At 42.6% G+C, this 19,483-nt stretch overlaps 1 protein-coding gene and 1 non-coding gene across 2 annotated transcripts in view; both read right to left on the reverse strand.

Annotated features, from left to right (window-relative positions):
• The window catches only part of LOC126095660 (uncharacterized), a 755,174-nt gene that overhangs the window by 623,011 nt on the left and 112,680 nt on the right, over positions 1–19,483 (reverse strand). The gene's annotated exons all lie outside the window — the stretch shown is intronic.
• Positions 1,232–1,306, reverse strand: Trnas-cga (transfer RNA serine (anticodon CGA)). The gene has a single exon. It is a non-coding gene; the product is annotated as a tRNA-Ser (tRNA).

The following is a 19,483-nucleotide window of genomic DNA, read 5'->3' on the forward strand; positions in this document are numbered from 1 at the left end:
GCGCTAATCCGCGGGATTACGCCCTGCTCGCCAGTGTTCCCGCTAATGACAGTTGGTCGACCTGATTTAGCAGCGCAGGCGCCGCATCTGATACGCGTATTAGACGCCCCTCCCCCCCCCCCCCCCAACCTACCTGCTGGCCTCCCTGAGGGCACTGTGCGGGCCCTGCTGAGTATAATGCAGTAATGACGGGCCCTGTCGGCGGTGCACGGCATTAGCCGCGCTAGTAAGGGCCGACCAGGCGCAGCAGCAATTGCGCTTCTCCAAAGACGTACAGCTTAACTACTGTTAAGAGCTTGAGTTGAAACACTCCTACAAGGGGTAATCAAAAAGTTTTAATAATCAGCTCGAATAACTCAAGCAGTGAGAAAGAAACTTGGTGATGCACAGTGACTCCTTGCGCAGAAAAGGGGGACAAAAAATACAAAGAAATGGAGCATATCATTGGTGACATAAAATCATCACAACTTGGAACGAAAGTAGAGAACAGTTTTAACACACTGGAGTTTAGATGACATTCAAATATTTCGGGAACAAGCCCGGAAAGTATTGCGTGGTAGCCGGCCGCGGTGGTCTAGCGGTTCTGGCGCTGCAGTCTGGAACCGTGGGACTGCTACGGTCGCAGGTTCGAATCCTGCCTCGGGCATGGGTGTGTGTGATGTCGTTAGGTTAGTTAGGTTTAAGTAGTTCTAAGTTCTAGGAGACTTATGACCTAAGCTGTTGAGTCCCATAGTGCTCGGAGCCATTTGAATTTATTGCGTGGTACAGCGCCGCTTCCAGCACGGGGGCCGGCCGGAGTGGCCGAGCGGTTCTAGGCACTTCAGTTTGGAACTGCGCGACCGCTATGGTCGCAGCTTCGAATCCTGCTTCGGGCATGGATGTGTGTGATGTCCTTAGGTTAGTTAGGTTTAAGTAGTTCTAAGTTCTAGGGGACTGAAGACCTCAGATGTTAAGTCCAATAGTGCTCAGAGCCATTTGAATTTGAACCGGCACGGGGAGTGTGCTGTCCCCGATCCAATCCACTTAAGCGGACTGACGATGAGGATCGATGTAGCGGCCAGGCTGGCAGTGCTTTTTAGGCGGTTTTCCACATCACACTAGGTGAAGAGCGGACTGGTACACAGATCCCACCTCAGATACATGATTCGCGAACGTTTACAAAACTGAATGAGATTTTTACTCTGCAGCGGAGTGTGCACTGATATAAAACTTCCTGACAGATTAAAACTGTGTGCCAGACCGAGACTCGAACTCGGGACCTTTGCCTCTCGAGAGCAAGAGCTCTACCAACTGAGCTACCCAAGCACGAGTCACGCCCCGTTCTCACGGCTTTACTTCTGCCAGTACCTTGTCTCCTACCTTCTCCTTGGTAGAGCACTTCCCCGCGAAAGGCAAAGGTCCCGAGTTCGAGCCTCGGTCCGGCACACAGTTTTAATCTGTCAGGAAGTTCCATTTAGAAAACTTTCGCTCACTTTCACACGAGTAACGCTACGCGCAGACAGTTGGGATACACGTCTTCCGTTCCAGGAGAAGGGAGGGGACAGCCTGTTAAATCAAAGATTTCAACTCAAATCTGTTACTTGCCATGTTGACACTGCACCGGTGTGGGACCAACCCACAGAAAAAGAGAAGAAGATCGTAATCTTAGGAGAAAATGATCAATAAATTAGTTCAGACACAGGCATATCGTGCAACACTTTAGCCTACTCGGACGAAAACTAGAGACAATACTAGTAAAATCAAATACTTCATGGTCACACGGGAACTAAAGCAGATCGTACCTTTAAAACTGCTGCAGAGAAAATCCAAACATTAATTCAGTTTACTTATCTTGGAACATTGCTAACTAGAGATAGTAATGTCAAAGAAGAAATAAATAATCGAATATAAAACGCCAATAGATGTTATTTCGACATACTGGACGTTTTCGAACCAAACTTGTTTCAAGAGGCTCAAAGATTCGCTTACATAAAATTCTTATGACGTCTGTTCTTACATACGCTTATGAGAAATGGATATTAACTTGAAACAAGGCATATTAAGAATCTCTGAAAGGAAACTTTTGATGAAGATATCTGGCCGGATTCAAGATAAGAACACAGTGGAATGAAGAAGATTAAAGAACAGACAGTTGCGTGATCTGTATGGAGGACCAGTTGAACTAGAAAGCACTTTGAGTTCCACAAGAAAGGAACATCTATCAAGCGTGTACAAAGCATCGTGAAGATAGAAGAACCCCTTGGAAGACGAACGTAGGCTACTTAGACAACATCAGACAAGTTACGAAAATGTTACATGTGACGGATTGGAAAATTAAATGCCAAAATAGAAAAGCCTGGCAAATCATTGTGACATCAGCAGAGAAGAGCATTGATAGCTTGCAAAACTTGCTAATTATAATAATATGAGGGTTTTCATAGTTGCTGATTATTATCTTACTTCCTCAAAATTCAAAATGACAAATCATAAATGGCGGATATATCGTGAAAAAAATCATTCATTCGAAAGAAAAAACTGTTCATAAAGCTTTGGAACGTTGCTGAATTCCAAATTATATTTCACTTACCATTAAATCATTATAATGGATGAAAAATAACTTAATTTTCAATTAAAAATGCATTCATTCGGAACAAATGTATTCATGAAGGTTCTTAAATGTGTTAATTAAAATAAATGTTTTTTGCTCTCTTTACAATTCATTTAAAAAAATGTCTCAACTCGTAGTATAGCAGATCATCATTATTTTACACTTAATAAGTACTATCATCTGTTGTGTCCGAACTAACGTTAGAGGCATCCAATGAAGAGCGTGAGCATAAAACTTACAAATTTAGTTATTTGATACAGACAATGAGGCAAAGATCGTTGGTTTCCACTCACAATTATAGAATGAAACCAATATACCTGTCCTGGCACTGTTGTGTGTACCTCTTTACTAGATGAACGTAGCATGTTGTGATATTAGAAGTCATGTTAGAAAAGACTCTGTTACCTCGTGGCACAAGACGTCGGAAAAAATGAAAAGACTAGACCAAAACTGCATGCTACTAGCGAGATGCCACAGATTCGCACAGGTAATACGAAGTATCTATAGTTGGATGGCTTGTCTAACATAGCGGTGACTTTGTTTACGGGGCACTTCGTAGTGTTAAGATTAAAATTCAAAGAACAGCGTTAGATAAGTGAATATCATCACTTTCACATAATTTGACACTTAGCTTTCCAGGTCACTTTTTTTTCACACTCTGGTTTTTTTAGGTCTGACAGACTGCAACATTTAAACAGCCATTAAAAAATGCATTTGTTATTGAAACAGTTCCGTTTTTTATGTGAAAGGCTGCATTACTACTACACAAAAAATAGATCCAAATAAATAAATAGGTTTATTTTTACTAAAAAAATGCATTTAAACAAAAAACTGCACAAAATTAATATAACATGAGATGACAATGTTAATGTTATGAAAACTCAAATACCTGCACTCTAAATTTTACTTTTTGCTATATTTTTATTGTTTGTTATACATGTGACAGCAAAACTACAAAAAGCTTCCCAAAAACATTTCAAAACTGAGAACTACACTATACTTTTCAGGTTCTTAGTTTCCTTCTTAGAGGTTTTCGTTGGGCTCTGTGGAAATTTTTGTAGGCAAATGCAGTTGGAATTGCTTGTTAGCAATAATGACAAATGTAAAGCGTCTTTCTTTTCTTTTTCGGGTCGCAGGTGGCTCATGTTTTGTGTTTTTCCAGTCTTTCTACATTAACTTTTACTCATGGTTCCTCTACACTCGAAACACGGTGAATGGTTACACCAAGTTCACAGGGTATGTGATAGCTGTTGACTCGCTTTTTATCTGTGTTGTCGGCAATGAGTTTACAAGCTTCTTCAGAAAATTAAAACGGCTCGCCTAAGTATCATCTTTGTAGGAACTGTGAAGGACAAAAGCATCCAACCCGCTTATGTCCAACATGAGGAAAAATAATGCCATTGGCTTTGACGGCCAGCCATGTTTATCTCAACATAATTTGTAGCAGAACCTTCGTTAAAGATTCAGCCTCCAAGCTTCTGTCTTTATCACTTTGATCACCTGTTTCGTTCAAGGAATTCACAGGTGGTAAAACAAATTCATCTTCCCTTTCGCGCTCTTCCTGTTCTGAATTACGTTCGCATTAAATTTCATTGCACTGTCTAATCCAACATCACTTCCTAAACTGACCTCAAACCTTTTTAAGGCAGTCGGCAGTCGGCAGAAGAAGACTTGGCTACTGAATCCATAACGCCAAGTCTCAGATGCGGTCTCAGAGACCGCTAGCACGAAAGAAGCCGAAATAGTATAGGTCAGCGACACGTTCGAGGACTACTGACAGGATTAGCCGAGCGGCCTAGAGCGCTGGACTGTGCGGCTGGTCCCGGCTGAGGTTCGAGTCCTCCCTCGGGCGTGGGTGTGTGTGTTTGTCCTTAGGATAATTTAGGTTAAGTAGTGTGTAAGCTTAGGGACTGACGATCTTAGCAGTTCAGTCCCAAAAGATTTCACACACGTTTGAACGTTTTTGACTACTGACAAAGGAACTACAGCAGCTTTGGGTAAGAACAACTACACAAGGCTGTGTTCTCCTACCGCACCCCTACGCGTTAGAAACGGAGTAATAATAAATCCTAGCAGTCTGTGGGACAGCAGATGGGACGTTAAGGGTTAAAAGATTTAAGCAGTGCACACCAGGAAAATTCTTAGCTTTCACGACTGTTAAATGTTACATATGTAAATGATGCCCTAAGCATTAACTCTGTACCAGAAAACGTGTTGTTACCTACTTACTGTCTGACACCCCCCCCCCCCCCCGCACCGCAGGTCAGTTACGAGGTCGTTAGTACCACACGATGGCCTCCCAGTAAGTAACGGTAGGTCGCACCAAAGTGGCGCTGAAGTCGAGTGGCCTTACGCTGTCTCCTGTATCCTCGAACTTCCTTCCTGGATCAGTCTATTTATTAGAGAAAGCCGTATCCACATCTCTACAGTTGCTCCTGAAATTAGCCTGAACATAAAGACATAAACCGCAGTGGGGACTTTATTCTTTACATGTTTTTTGTTGTGGTCTTCAGTCCTGAGACTGGTTTGATGCAGCTCTCCGTGCTACTCTATCCTGTGCAAGCTTCTTCATCTCCCAGTACATACTGCAACCTACATCCTTCTGAATCTGTTTATGGAATTCATCTCTCGGTCTCCCTCTACGATTTTTACCCTCCACGCTGCCCTCCAATACTGAATTGGTGATCCCTTAATACCTCAGAATATGTCCTACCAACCGATCCCTTCTTCTAGTCAAGCCGCGCCACAAATTTCTCCTCTCCCCAACTCTGTTCAGTACCTCCTCATTAGTTATGTGATCTTACCCATCTAATCTTCAGCATTCTTCTGTAGCACCGCATTTCGAAAGCTTCTATTCTCTTTTTGTCTAAATTATTTTTTGTCCACGTTTCACTTCCATACATGGCTACACTCCGTACAAATACTTTCAGAAATGACTTCCTTACACTTAAATCTATACTCGATGTTAACAGATTTCTCTTCTTCAGAAAAACTTTCCTTTCCATTGCCAGTCTACATTTTATATCCTCTTTACTTCGACCATCATGAGTTATTTTGCTCCCCAAATAGCAAAACCCATTTACTACTTTAAGCGTCTCATTTCCTAATCTAATTCCCGCAGCACCACCCGATTTAATTCGACTACAATCAATTATCCTCGTTTTGCTCTTCTTGATTTTGATCTTATATTCTCCTTTCAAGACACTGTCCATTCCGTTCAGCTGCTCTTCCAGGTCCTTCGCTGTCTCTGACAGAATTTCAATGTCATCGGCGAACCTCAAAGTTTGTATTTCTTTTCCATGGATTTTAATTCCTACTCGGAATTTTTCTTTTGTTTCCTTTACTGATTGCTCAATAAACAGGTTGAATAACATCGGGGATAGGCTACAACCCTGTCTCACTCCCTTCCCAACCACTGCTTCCCTTTCATGTCCCTCGACTCTTATAACTGCCACCTGGTTACTGTATAAATTGTAAATGGCCTTTCGCTCCCTCTATTTTACCCCTGAGACCTTCAGATTGAAAGAGAGTATTCCAATCAACATTGTCAAAAGCTTTCTCTAAGTCTACAAATCCTAGAAACGTAGGTTTGCCTTTCCTTAATCTATTCTGTAAGATAATTCGTAGGGTCAGTGTTGCCTCAAGTGTTGCAACATTTTTACGGAATCCAAACTGATATTCCCCGAGGTCGTCTTCTACTAATTTTTCCATTCGTCTGTGAAGAATTCGTGTTAGTATTTTGCAGCCGTGGCTTATTAAACTGATAGTTCTGTAATTTTCACATCTGTCAGCACCTGCTTTCTTTGGGATTGGAATTATTATATTGTTCTTAAAGTCTGAGGGTATTTCGCCTGTCTCATACATCTTGCTTACCAGATGGTAGAGTTTTGTCAGGGCTGGCTCTCCCAAGGCAGATGTTAAATTAAACCATCAAACTCGATAACCTCACAGCTATATTGTTCAGCTTGCATAACTATAATCAAACAACAGTAAATTTTGACGTAGGTGTTTATATACATCAAAGTATATTATATTAAAAACATATGGAACATATAAATTTGTCCAAGAACAGTTCCTACAAAATGTATCGAAAAAACGCACTTGGAACAAAAATGTAAACCATTTTCAATACCGCCCCATTTTACAACGCAAACACGTTACTTTCACCTGCTCTCACGTTTACACATGAACCTCTACATCCACATTTAAATTGGATGATGGTGGGACATCAGCTGGTATAATTTTTATTAAAAATGAAACTAATCCAGCTTTAGCCAAATAAATATGAAATCTCAAGTACAGCTTGAGGAGTTTCATTTTTAATAAAAATGTACAGCTGAAGGATCAAGATTACGGGTTATTACGAGGCGCCTTCAATAAGTGAGGCAATAGATTTTTTTTTTTTTTTTTTAGGCAGGTTGGCTTTATTCAGGATTCCATTACATCATGTTATTGCCCCACTCTTTTGGCTACTAAAACCTTTTCTAACATTGCTCTGCTCAACACGACGGTCTTAACCCGCCTTACTGGAAATGCATGTACGCCTGCATGGTACCATTCTACTGGTCAAGCGAGAGCCAACGTCTTGCTGCATCCATATACACACCGTCATTGACGTTCTGGTTCCCGCGGAGTGCACCCTTCATTGGGCCAGATTAAAAACGGAAGGTGTGAGATCCGTAGGAAGAACAGTCGGATGACGTTTTGTGAGCTCCTCTGGGGTTCGCAGACTTGGTGTGAGGCCCTGCGTTGTCACGGAGAACGAGAAACTCGTTCGAATTTTTGTGGCGACGAACACGCTGAATTCATTTCTTCAATTTCCTGGAGGTAGCACTGCTGGAGTCACAACCAGCCTATGTGCGGCCGGCCAGCAAGCGGGGGACCGAAGACCATGTAGTTTGGTTCCTTTAAACATCGCTGGCCGGAGTGGCCGAGCGGTTCTAGGCGCTACAGTCTGGAACCGGGCGACCGCTACGGTTGCAGGTTCGAATCCTGCCTCGGGCATGGATGTGTGTGATGTCCTTAGGTTAGTTAGGTTTAAGTAGTTCTAAGTTCTAGGGGACTGATGACCTCAGAAGTTAAGTCACATAGTGCTCAGAGCCATTTGAACCAACCCATTAAACATCAAACCAACCAACGGGCACATGGGAGATCGGATAGGTCTGCACGACCTTTTTGCAATAACGACTGACGCCTCGCCCACCAACGTCTCGCCGTGCTTTTGTTCACTGCCGGGTCTCCACAGGTGTTCTGAAAGCGCTTTTGAATATTTCCGTAGTTCTGGTCGGAATTTCATGAAACTATAGGGGCTGAAGCGGGAATATTCCATGATGCCCCACATTAAAATTTCTGTCTTTTTCAACCATAATTGGCCGACAAGATAAAACGTGTTCGTTACTTATTGAACATCTCTCTTATACATCAAATCACAATCATTTGTTTCCTGATTTTTGTCCACAGTCTTTGGAAAACAGCGTTAGTCCTACTTTACATATTCGCCGTTCGATGCTATGAACGACTTTGCGGAAACACTTGTTGAACAAGTTTATATTTTGGGGTTTCACGAAACGTTCAATCTTGCAAGGTGTCAGGCTAATCCAACACCTTCCATGAAAACCCTGACATGATAAGCAAATCCAGTAGTATGTCACATAGCTCCGAATAAATCGTGACATTAAATTAACCAAAGTAATACGAGTAACGAGTGAGCAAATGGAATACCACAGACAAACACAAGAATGCCTAAATGCATGTCATACCTTCCCACCGTGAGACAGACGCAGTTCCGAGGGGAGAAACGAGAACAGAAGCCGAGAGCAGAACCGTGTTAAGCTAGAAGACCCTACGATAAGGGACGGACACCCATGGCGCCAGCTAACCACCAGGACCACCCCCCACCCTATGTTAAAAGCTAGAGCCCTCCAGCAGAACAGTATAGATCTTACGATAACACTAAAAGGGCCACACCAGCCGCAAGTTTTAGCGTGAGACTTTTTCGCGTCTCTGTTACGTTGCAAACTTTAAAAACATTGCCCCACCACGAAAAGTATAACGTTTCTCATTGGATGGACAGAATTTTTGTAGGCGGAGCTTAAGGCTAAGATTGAGACCCTGATTGGTCAGATGAAAACACAGCGAGATAGTTTTTTTTAAAACCAACTTCGGTAAATTATAGTAAGGAGAAGTTAGGAGAGAGTTGCTTACGAGACGGCGAGCTGTATGGAGCTGCACCGGACGCCGCCCCCTGACGAACACCGACAAGCTAATGAACGCACGCGATGCCGCATTTTTGAGCGCATGAGGCTTCACTCAGAACTGCAGAAGTCTCATCTCTTACATCCCCTTTTTACGTAATACTAGTGTCGATCGTCAATTGAAGCTCATGGTATTCACATTTGCTACGTAAGTTAAAATCTGAAACGCGATGATTTTTCTGTTATATAATTATTGAGAAGCCACATCAGCCACTGTAATTTACGACAAGTTAGATAAGTAGTTAAAGATAATTGAGGGTCACTGTAGACCATTTTGATAGTTTTCTCTTTTGTGAAACTTAATTTAAACCTAGATTATATATGTGATATGGCATAGGTCATCCTTCGATCCATTGTAGAAATTGGAAACCCATTCAGGGAATATTCGTCCACATTTTTGTTGAACGCAGTTGGTTTTTATCACCCTGTATTAAAATATTTCCTTTTATCATTAGTGCAATTTATAAACAATGTTTTGTGAGTAGAAAAAAATTTCCAATGGTAAACTTAACTGCTTTTTCGACGTTATTTTACCAGCTAACTAAAAATAGGAAAGCCTTGAACCCCTTCCACTAAATTTAGTTAGTATTAAGATTCTTTTACAAGGAATGCAGTGGAGCTGACGCTGAAATCATTAAGTATTTGGTTATATCATCGCTAGTCTCACTGAACTCTTCTGAACTCTACATGTCATGTGTGGTCTGGCGTCTCCTTACCAGCAACAGGTCCCAGGTTCAAACTAGTCAATTCCCTAAAAAACACGCTCAGAGCGTCGTTGCGCGACAGTGGTAGGGAGACATGACTTACAACAGACAGACACCACACAGAATGTTAGAATCTCAGAAATCATCTCGTCGTCATTTTGAAAATACTTGCCACGGAGTCTTCATCTGAGGAAAGAGAATGAAGTCACTAGGTTTCATTTCAAGAGAATTCGGGGGGTTGAGGGGAAATTTGGTAAGACAAACAAGCAGTTGTGTGACTTTGTCCGGCACAAAATTATGTGTAACGTTGAAACTTCCTGGCAGATTAAAACTGTGTGCCGGACCGAGACTCGAACTCGGGACCTTTGCCTTTCGCGGGCAAGTGCTCTACCAACTGGGCTACCCAAGCACGACTCACGCCCCGTCCTCTCAGCTTTACTTCTGCCAGCTGTGAGGTCGGGGCGTGAGTCGTGCTTGGGTAGCTCAGTTGGTAGAGCACTTGCCTGCGAAAGGCAAAGGTCCCGAGTTCGAGTCTTGGTCCGGCACACAGTTTTAATCTGCCAGGAAGTTTCATATCAGCGCACAAAAATTGTTCAAATGGCTCTGAGCACTATGGGACTTACCGTCTGAGGTCATCAGTCCCCTAGAACTTAGAACTACTTAAACCTAACTAATCTAAGGACATCACACACATTCATTCCCGAGGCAGGATTCGAACCTGCGACCGTAGCGATCGCGCGGTGCCAGAGTGAAGTGCCTAGAACCGTTTGGCCACACCGGCCGGCTATCAGCGCACACTCCGCTGCAGAGTGAAAATCTCATTCAATGTGTAACGTTGTTGTGGAGCAAGAACATACACTTCAAAAAGTTCCCATGGCACTTCCTCTTGACAGTGTGACGTAGCCTCGTCTGTAGATTTCGGTGTTACGTTCTTGATACGGTTCACCCCTTACGAGCACATGTAAGCACCATACTACCGCAGTTCCAAAAAATACTCTGCCTCGCCTTTCGCGATGATGGTTACATTTTCAACTTTTTCTGCTGTAGTGAATACACAGAGCAGTCGACCGTGGTGGCTAGGCTGCTGAAAGAGTTATGTGGATTGGTCTGGAAAAGCTACAAGGTTTTCGCTGCTACTTGCCACTGGTTGCGAGGCTCGCTAGAATAATTCCGATCCTTTCAGTGTTCGCGTTACAACTAAGGCACCTCCGTGGGTAGCAGCGATCCAGATGCTGTCTGGCAGACGTTACAGTTGGGCAGAACTACCGAGTGCCGAACCAGAGAGATCTTCACGAGTGCCCCTTAGATTGTTTAAGGTGATCATCACCCGACGCCACCGTAATCAAGAGGTCGACAGTTTGTGGGAACATCGTTTAGACCGTCTAGCATGTAAAAGTCAATCCCAGTGCACGCGTTGCTTAAATAATAGTGACACAGTGTTGTCATTTTGTAGGTAGTGCCTGTCATTATCCTCAGGTCATTATTACCTGCGATGAGACGCTATATCTGTTCCTTATTACGACCGACTGTCATTGGGTTAATGTAATAACAACATATTAAAAGTATCTACTTAAAACCTTAAGTTAAAAGTCAGAACTGAATCATTTCCCCTAAAATATTTTTAAATCGTTTCCTACAAGTTATTGTCTTTTAACTTGCTTTGTTTATCGGCAATTTTACTGAATTAATCTTCTTTATGTTGCCTTGCATGTTGAGCTATGGCTTTCCATTGTCATTCTCAGTGGAATATTGTTTCATATGTTACTCAGAGAAGTTATTTTAACAGTCCTGGTCAGATTACATAGTGCAAGCGTGCCCTGGTGATTACTGCATCATAACAGATTGGCATTCCTGTGTCAGTGTTTTTTTGAGTTACAGTAATTACAATCCAAATTATAGCACTAGTTTTTGGTAGGAATTGTGTGTTTCCTTTTTTCTTAAAACAAAGTTATTAACTCTTCTAAAGCAAAACAACAGTAATAAAACCAGAATATTTACATGCAGGCAAAAGCCTGCATTTGACTAAGAGGGAAGAACTGGATAACATGAAAGACAAAGGGAGTAAAATCCTAGGAAAATTATTTGAGCCCAGTAAAACACAACGGCGAATGAGTAATGAAGACATGAGCAAGAAAATTGAACAATAAAATGTAAGTAGAACAACGTGGTTCCGTTGAATGAAAACAAGATATGCAAGAGAATTTTTCCTCATGTCAAACGGAAGTGACACCAACAAATTAGGAGTGATCTAAAGAAGAGAAGCACATTGGAGAATATTGAATTCTGAACAGAGAAATGTTTGAAAAGAAGGTTATTAAGTAACCACCACCAGAGAAATAAAAAAACGGAGCAAAGTACCCCGAAGCTCGGAAACAACAGCACTGTGATCAAATGAAAAATTATTGGAAAAACCGAAAGGTGAATCAGCAGCAGTTACTTACGTCACGTAAGTTTGAGTCGGACGGATAATTTTTGCTTTCATTCATGCAACAGTAAACCCGAGTGTATATCTGAATTACGAGAACCACTGCATGAGTAATTAGTATCTTACCAGTGGAACTGCCCACAGTGGACCGTTGACCATATTACTGTTTCAGTAATTATTTTATTTTTTATAAAGAGTGAGGACTCCTCCCATTTCAGGCTCAAGGTGTTATGCATTAGATTTACCAAAATAACCACGTAGTTTCACTCAGAGCTAAGTTGGAGAAGGGGCTGTAATTTATGGCAGTAGTTGTACAGTCGTTTTGACTGTATTTAGGAAGCGAATCCCGCTGATGTATTTCCGAACATCTAGGCTTACGATCACTCGCCCATTGTTATTCTGATTTAACCGATAGGAAAGTAAGAGACGTTAGAATCTCGCGAAACATCTGTGAGGAGGATGGGATTAAATAATTGGAAAGTAACTCCCCTAACTCCACAATGCCCCCTCATCATTCATTACAACTTACTGATGCACACAATAGAGGACGGCTCCATTTGGTCGCCGCATGGAACGGGCGGGGTCGAATAAACAAAAAGCAGCCTGACTACTATAAAACGGCTTTCAGAGGGACTAGCGTTAATTATGGAAATAATTATACAACACTACATCGAAGTTAAGCCCAATTTTTATTTTCACTTTGTGGTTGGTCAGTACCAGAAAAATAAATCGGAGATAATTCTGCAGCAAAAGAAAATGATATCTTTAAAATTTGCAAGAGACATTCAACATTATGTTCTTTATAGGGCTGGATTTGGTAAAGATAAAATATCCTCTCTCTTTCACGGGTCCAGGTGCTGAGCCTATCGTCGCTAATAAATGGAAAGTCCTTTAGATTAGTCGAAAAACAGGATCAAGATGTGTGTAAGGAACGTGATATAAGAACGACACGCATGTATTCTGAAAGAGAAATGAATACTGATTGATTTACACCGCGACGTATCTGCAAATATGTTAAGTACAATTCTGAACCGCGTCATCGAAGAATGATGTATACACCGCGTGCCATTTATAGCGACAAAGGCAGCACGTAAGAAACAGCAAACGTGCCCCAATGCACTAATTGGTTGAGCATACAATCTCCCGAGCTTATAATGTAGGCCACTTGAAAATACCTGACGGCGCGTCTATAATATGTCTGTATGGATGACCGTTTCCGAAGTAGCTGTTGTATATCTTTTTCTTTAATTAATTTAATACACATAACACGTTTCTACGTTTATCTCAACCTACTTAAACTGTACAAAATACAAAATTTAACACCATTTGGAGCTTCAGTAATATTATATTGCAGAAATTTTTTGTGTCTGCTATATTTGCAGCATCATTAGTGATGATGCTTTGTAAATGAAAGTGTAACATGTCTGGTAAAACACACTCTTTAATCTGCAGTACGTTTAAAACAGAAATAAAATAACAATTGACTACATTGTATTATAATATAGTTCTCATGGCTTCTAATATCTTTAAAAAAAGACTGTGGCCACAACTAAAATGTCAAATATCGCAACAAAAGTCTGAGACTATTAAAGATCGTAGGAATCTGTGATATATATATATATATCCATCAGGGCATTAATATGCAAGCATTTTAACTTGGGGACCGTGGCACAAAATGTGCATTTTAGTCAAACAAATGGTCAGTTCACCTGAGAAACATTTCAATTATAGCTAGATGGATTTTGATGTGCTCTCTAGTTAGATAGTAAAAATGACTGGCAATTCGTGAAATTGAAGGTTACAGTGTAAGAACGTACAATTAGAATAAACTACAGTCTTGCATTTCGTCGACACTGACGAGCTTACGCTTGTGTGTTACTAATGTAACGTCCGAAACACAGGTTACACGTTAACGAGCAGTGATAGTGACTATGCATAACTCAGATGTGTGTCAAGTTTTCTTGCTTGATCATAGCAACAGATGAATTATTTCTCCCTTAAGCTAAATTTTTCCTGTGAGCGAGACTGTTAATATTGTCTGTTTATTAGAAGAAACTCTTTGTAAGGTTGGTAATAACCGAGATAATGATGACCATATTCGGATTTTCTTTATTGCTGCTATTTTTCTGAATTAGCTGTGACAAGCTGTGACTATTTTAATGGCCAATTTGTTGTTGCCTGCACCTTTAATTGAAGCGTGGAGGTAGCTACGGCGATGTAATGAGGATAGGACAGAATTTCGGCAATTAAACTCGCTGAGAGACAGAAACTGCACCCTTGACCTGGCCACGTGTCGAGCGACAAATCTCCAAACAGCCATTCCTGATTTAGTAATAAAATACGCTGTTGTCCGATAAATGTCACTGAGAACAAAGGAGGAGGTAATCCTGTAAGAAGTGTGACCATCCATTTTAATGAGTATGTGACCGGATATATTTAAAAGGTATTTGTAATAATCTATAAAATGTGTCAGGTTTTGAGTTGAGATTGTCGAAAGCAAATTCCTTTATTGCAAATCATCAATCTTTGAGATGATAATGTTTTATGCAGCCTTCACATGTCTGCACTTTCAGCTTTCTTTTCGACACGTTCTTGTAGTTCGGAAAGAATAAATTGGTTTTACTGACAAGTTTATCTTCCTGTAGCCAAATTAGGACTATACATCTACATCTGCTCCCACGTGACTACTCTGCAAATCACACTTAACTGTCTGATAGAATGTTCATCCAATCGCTTTCGTAGGCCTACTAGTTCTCTAGCGTTCCATTCTCAGACAGCGCAGGAAAAACTAACACTTCAGTCTTCTTGTCTGAATTCTAATTTCCATTATTTTGTTACCACTACTATTCCTCCCCAAGTAGGAGGGCGTAAAAAAATATTTTCACACTTGTAGGAGGAAGTTAATAACTGAAATCTCGTGAGAAGATGTCGCTGCAAATAAAACCGCCTTTGTTTAATGATTGCCACTCCAACTTGGGTATCATATCCATGACACTCCCATCCCATTTTCGCGATGGTACAAAACGAGCTGCCCTTATTTGAACGTTTTTTCGAATTACAGTAAGGATCCCATACTGCACAGCAATACTCTGCGGGCGGACTAACATACCATAGGTTTCTTTTTAGGAGACCTGTTGGATATGCTAAGTGTTCTGCCAATAAAACGCTATCTTTGGGGTTCGCCTTCCCTACTACGTTTATTTATGTGACTGTTGTAATTTAAGCCGTTCGTAATTGTAATGCATAGCTATTTAACTGACTTGACAGTCTTTAGATTTATCTGATTCATTGTTTAACCGAAATTTTACGGATTACTTTTAGTAGTCATGTGGGTGACCGTACCCATAATATTTTTTTTAGTTTCAGCTGAGAGTTTTCGCACCAAACAGATACCTTGTTTAAAATATTTTACAATTCTTCTTGGTCTTTTACTACTTTTACTAGATGTAGACGACAGCATCATCTGAAAACAATGTAAGAGAACTGCTCAGATTGACTCGTAAGTCGTTTATATACAGGGTGTCCCATTTATCTTAACCACCCTAAATAACTGTTTGTCCAGATGCAAATTACAAAATGTTTCAAGCAAATTTTCTGTAGCCATCAGGGGGACATCACGCAGCATGATTACCTTCGTTGTAGCTTTGTTTTTTACAAAGATATGAACAGCGGTATGACCATTTTAAACGGCACCCGGTATTTTTTAATCGCTAATTCATTTCCTCTCCTAAAGACCTATTCAAAAATGTATCACAGTGTACCATTCACTGAAACACAACGTTATTAATTACATAAAACAACACTGACGTTGATGCTCCCAGTGCTTAGTGCAGGTACCCGGGTTAATGGAACACATCCACGTGCTGAAGTTGACAGAGGACAAATGTAAACATAAGTAGAATGCACACCCGTCATTCCATCAACTATCGTCAGTTGAAGAGTTGTGTGAGTAGAATGTACACCAACAAAGAGAAGATAGAAATGCTACTCATCTATGGGGAATGTAAGTTAGAGGACTGTAATTGCAATACTGTTTACTTATGTACCGGTACATTTAGTACAGAAGTTTAGTCCTTTTAAATACTGTTGTATAGAGTAAGCATACGGCAAAGGCTGTCCTTCCTACAAACTGCATTGACATAACGTTTCTTTTATTGTTGTTGTTGTTGTTGTTGCTGCTGAGTTTGTTGTTGAAGGAAGGCTAAACGCTACGCAGGCAGCGGAACTTTACAGACAGCGATATCCTGACAAGAGCCCCCCTTCCCGACGGATGTTTTCTCGTCTTGTTGCGACGGTTCAGGAAACGGGAAGTTTCAACCGACGGCAACGCAATCATCGTAGCACTCGCACAGACGAAGCTGTCAGAGTTAGTGTTCTCCCTTCCGTTGCTATGAATCCACATGTGAGCACACGACAGCCTGAACACGAGATATGCATTCTTAAAACCAGTGTAAATCGTATTGTTACACGTCACCGGATCCATCCATACCATGTACACCAACATCAAGAATTGCGTGGGAATGATTTTCAGAATCATATCCAGTTCTCTCAGTGGGCACTGCAGCAAATTCTCGCCAACCCGACCTCCTTCTCCAATGTTCTATTTACCGATGAATCTCCCTTCTCAAACAAAGGCCAGGTACATACAAGGAACATGCATTATTGGTCCAGCGACAACCCACGATGGCATAGACAGGTGGCACATCAGAGTCAATGGAGAGTTAACGTCTGGTGTGGGATGCTTGGTACTACACTTATTGGCCCTTATTTCATCAATGGTAGTTTAAACGGCACAGCGAATGCCAACTTCCTCAGACGAATTCTTCCTCCTCTTCCGGATGAAGTGCCGCTAAAAACCAGTATGCTTATGTGATATAAACCCGATGGATGTTCTGCACATAATGTCTTGCGTGCACGTCGTGTTCTGAACCGAAGGTATCCGGCCAGATGGATTGGTCGAGGAGGAACAGTAACTTGGTCTGCTAGGCCACGAAGATGACGTGCTACAGACGAGAAATTAAATCGACAGGAAGAAGATGCTGTGATATGCAAATGATTAGTTTTTCAGAGCATTCACACAAGGTTAGCGCCGGTGGCGACACCTACAACGTTTTGAAATAAGGAAAGTTTCCAACCGATTTCTCATACACAAACAGCAGTTGATCGGCGTTGCCTTGTGAAACGTTGTTGTGAAGCCTCGTGTAAGGAGGAGATATGCTTACCATCACGTTTCCGACTTTGATAAAGGTCAGATTCTAGCCTATCGCGATTGCGGTGAACCGTATCGCGACATTTCTGCTCGTGTTGGTCGAGAACCAATGACTGTTAGCAGGATATGAAATCGGTGGGTTCAGGAGGGTAATACGGAACGCCGTGCTGGATCCCAACGGCCTCGTATCACTAGCAGTCGAGATGACAGGCATCTTATCCGCATGCCTGTAACGGATCGTGCAGCTACGTCTCGATCCCTTACTCAACAGATGGGGACGTTTGCAAGACAAAAACTATCTGCACAAACAGTTCGACGACGCTTGCAGTAGCATAGGCTGTCAGCTCGTAGACCGTGGCCGCGGTTACCCTTGACGCTGCATCACAGACAGGAGCGCCGACTCAACGACGAACCTGGGTGCACGAATGGCAAAACGTCATTTTTTCGGGTGAATCCAGGTTCTGTTTACATCATCATGGTCGCATCCGTGTTTGGCGACATCACGGTGAACGCACATTGGAAGCGTGTATACGTCATCGCCATACTGGCGTATCGCCCGGCGTGATGGTATGGGGTGCCATTGGTTACACGTCTCGGTCACCTCTTGCTCGTACTGACGGCACTCTGAACAGTGGACGTTACATTTCAGATGTGTTACGACCCGTGGCCCTACCCTTCATTCGATCCCTGCGAAATCCTACTTTTCAGCAGGTTAACGCACGACCGCATGTTGCAGGTCCTGTACGGGCCTTTCTGGATACAGAAAATGTTCGACTGCTGCCCTGGCCAGCACATTCTCCAGATCTCTCACCAATTGAAAACGTCTGATCAATGGTTGCCGAACAACCGGCTCGTCACAATACGCCAGTCACTACTCTAGATGAACTGTGGTATCGAGTTGCAGCTGCATGGGCAACTGTATCTGTACATGCCATCCAAGCTCTGTTTGACTCAATGCCCAGGCGTATCAAGGCCTTATTACGGCCAGAGGTGGTTGTTCTGGGTACGGATTTATCAGGATCAATGAACCCACAATGCGTGAAAATGTAATCACATGCCAGTTCTAGAATAATGCATTTGTCCAATGAATACCCGTTTATCATCTGCAATTTTAATGGCCAGTAGTGTAGCTTCCGCATGATGTGCCACTGCCAATTGAAACAGGTCAATGAAACTTGTACCTACATAGGAGGAACTGCTATTGTTTAGTACAAAAGGTAAGAGAAAGAAATATGCAATGAAACGTGCAGAAATGACCCTTTTATTGGTTGAAAATGGTTCAAATGGCTCTAAGAACTATGGGACTTAACATCTGTGGTCATCAGTCCCCTACAACTTAGAACTACTTAAACCTAACTAACCTAAGGACATCTCACACATCAGTGCCCGAGGGAGGATTCGAATCTGCGACCGTAGCGGTCACGCGGTTCCAGACTGAAGCTCCTAGAACCGCATAGCCATCCCGTCCGGCCACCCTTTTATTCAAAGACGATAATTACACTGAAGTCATCGCAAGCGATGATGGTCCACTGGGCATTATAAGAGGCGACACACGGTTCTTAGGAGTGTGTGTGATCAACACAAACAGCAACGTTCTACCATGCTGGCCACGAGGTTGGTAACTTGTTGTTGTGGCAGGGCGTTCCATTCGTCCACCAGAGCGACTGCAAACTGTTGGATGGTCGTTGGGGCATTTGGATGTTCTGCAAATACGTCTCCGCAACGCATCCCACCTGTGCTCGATGAGTTTTAAGTCAGGGGAAGAGCAGTCCAGTATATTTGCCTAATATCCTTTCGTTCCAAGACCACCTCATCCGTACTGTTAGATGCTGTCGCGCACTGTCATCCATAATTACACTCCTCGAAATGGAAAAAAGAACACATTGACACCGGTGTGTCACACCCACCATACTTGCTCCGGACACTGCGAGAGGGCTGTACAAGCAATGATCACACGCACGGCACAGCGGACACACCAGGAACCGCGGTGTTGGCCGTCGAATGGCGCAGCATTTGTGCACCGCCGCCGTCAGTGTCAGCCAGTTTGCCGTGGCATACGGAGCTCCATCGCAGTCTTTAACACTGGTAGCATGCCGCGACAGCGTGGACGTGAACCGTATGTGCAGTTGACGGACTTTGAGCGAGGGCGTATAGTGGGCATGCGGGAGGCCGGGTGGACGTACCGCCGAATTGCTCAACACGTGGGGCGTGAGGTCTCCACAGCACATCGATGTTGTCGCCAGTGGTCGGCGGAAGGTGCACGTGCCCGTCGACCTGGGACCGGACCGCAGCGACGCACGGATG

The sequence above is a fragment of the Schistocerca cancellata genome, chromosome 8, assembly GCF_023864275.1.
Source record: "Schistocerca cancellata isolate TAMUIC-IGC-003103 chromosome 8, iqSchCanc2.1, whole genome shotgun sequence".
In the NCBI taxonomy this organism is placed as follows: Eukaryota; Metazoa; Arthropoda; class Insecta; order Orthoptera; family Acrididae; genus Schistocerca; species Schistocerca cancellata.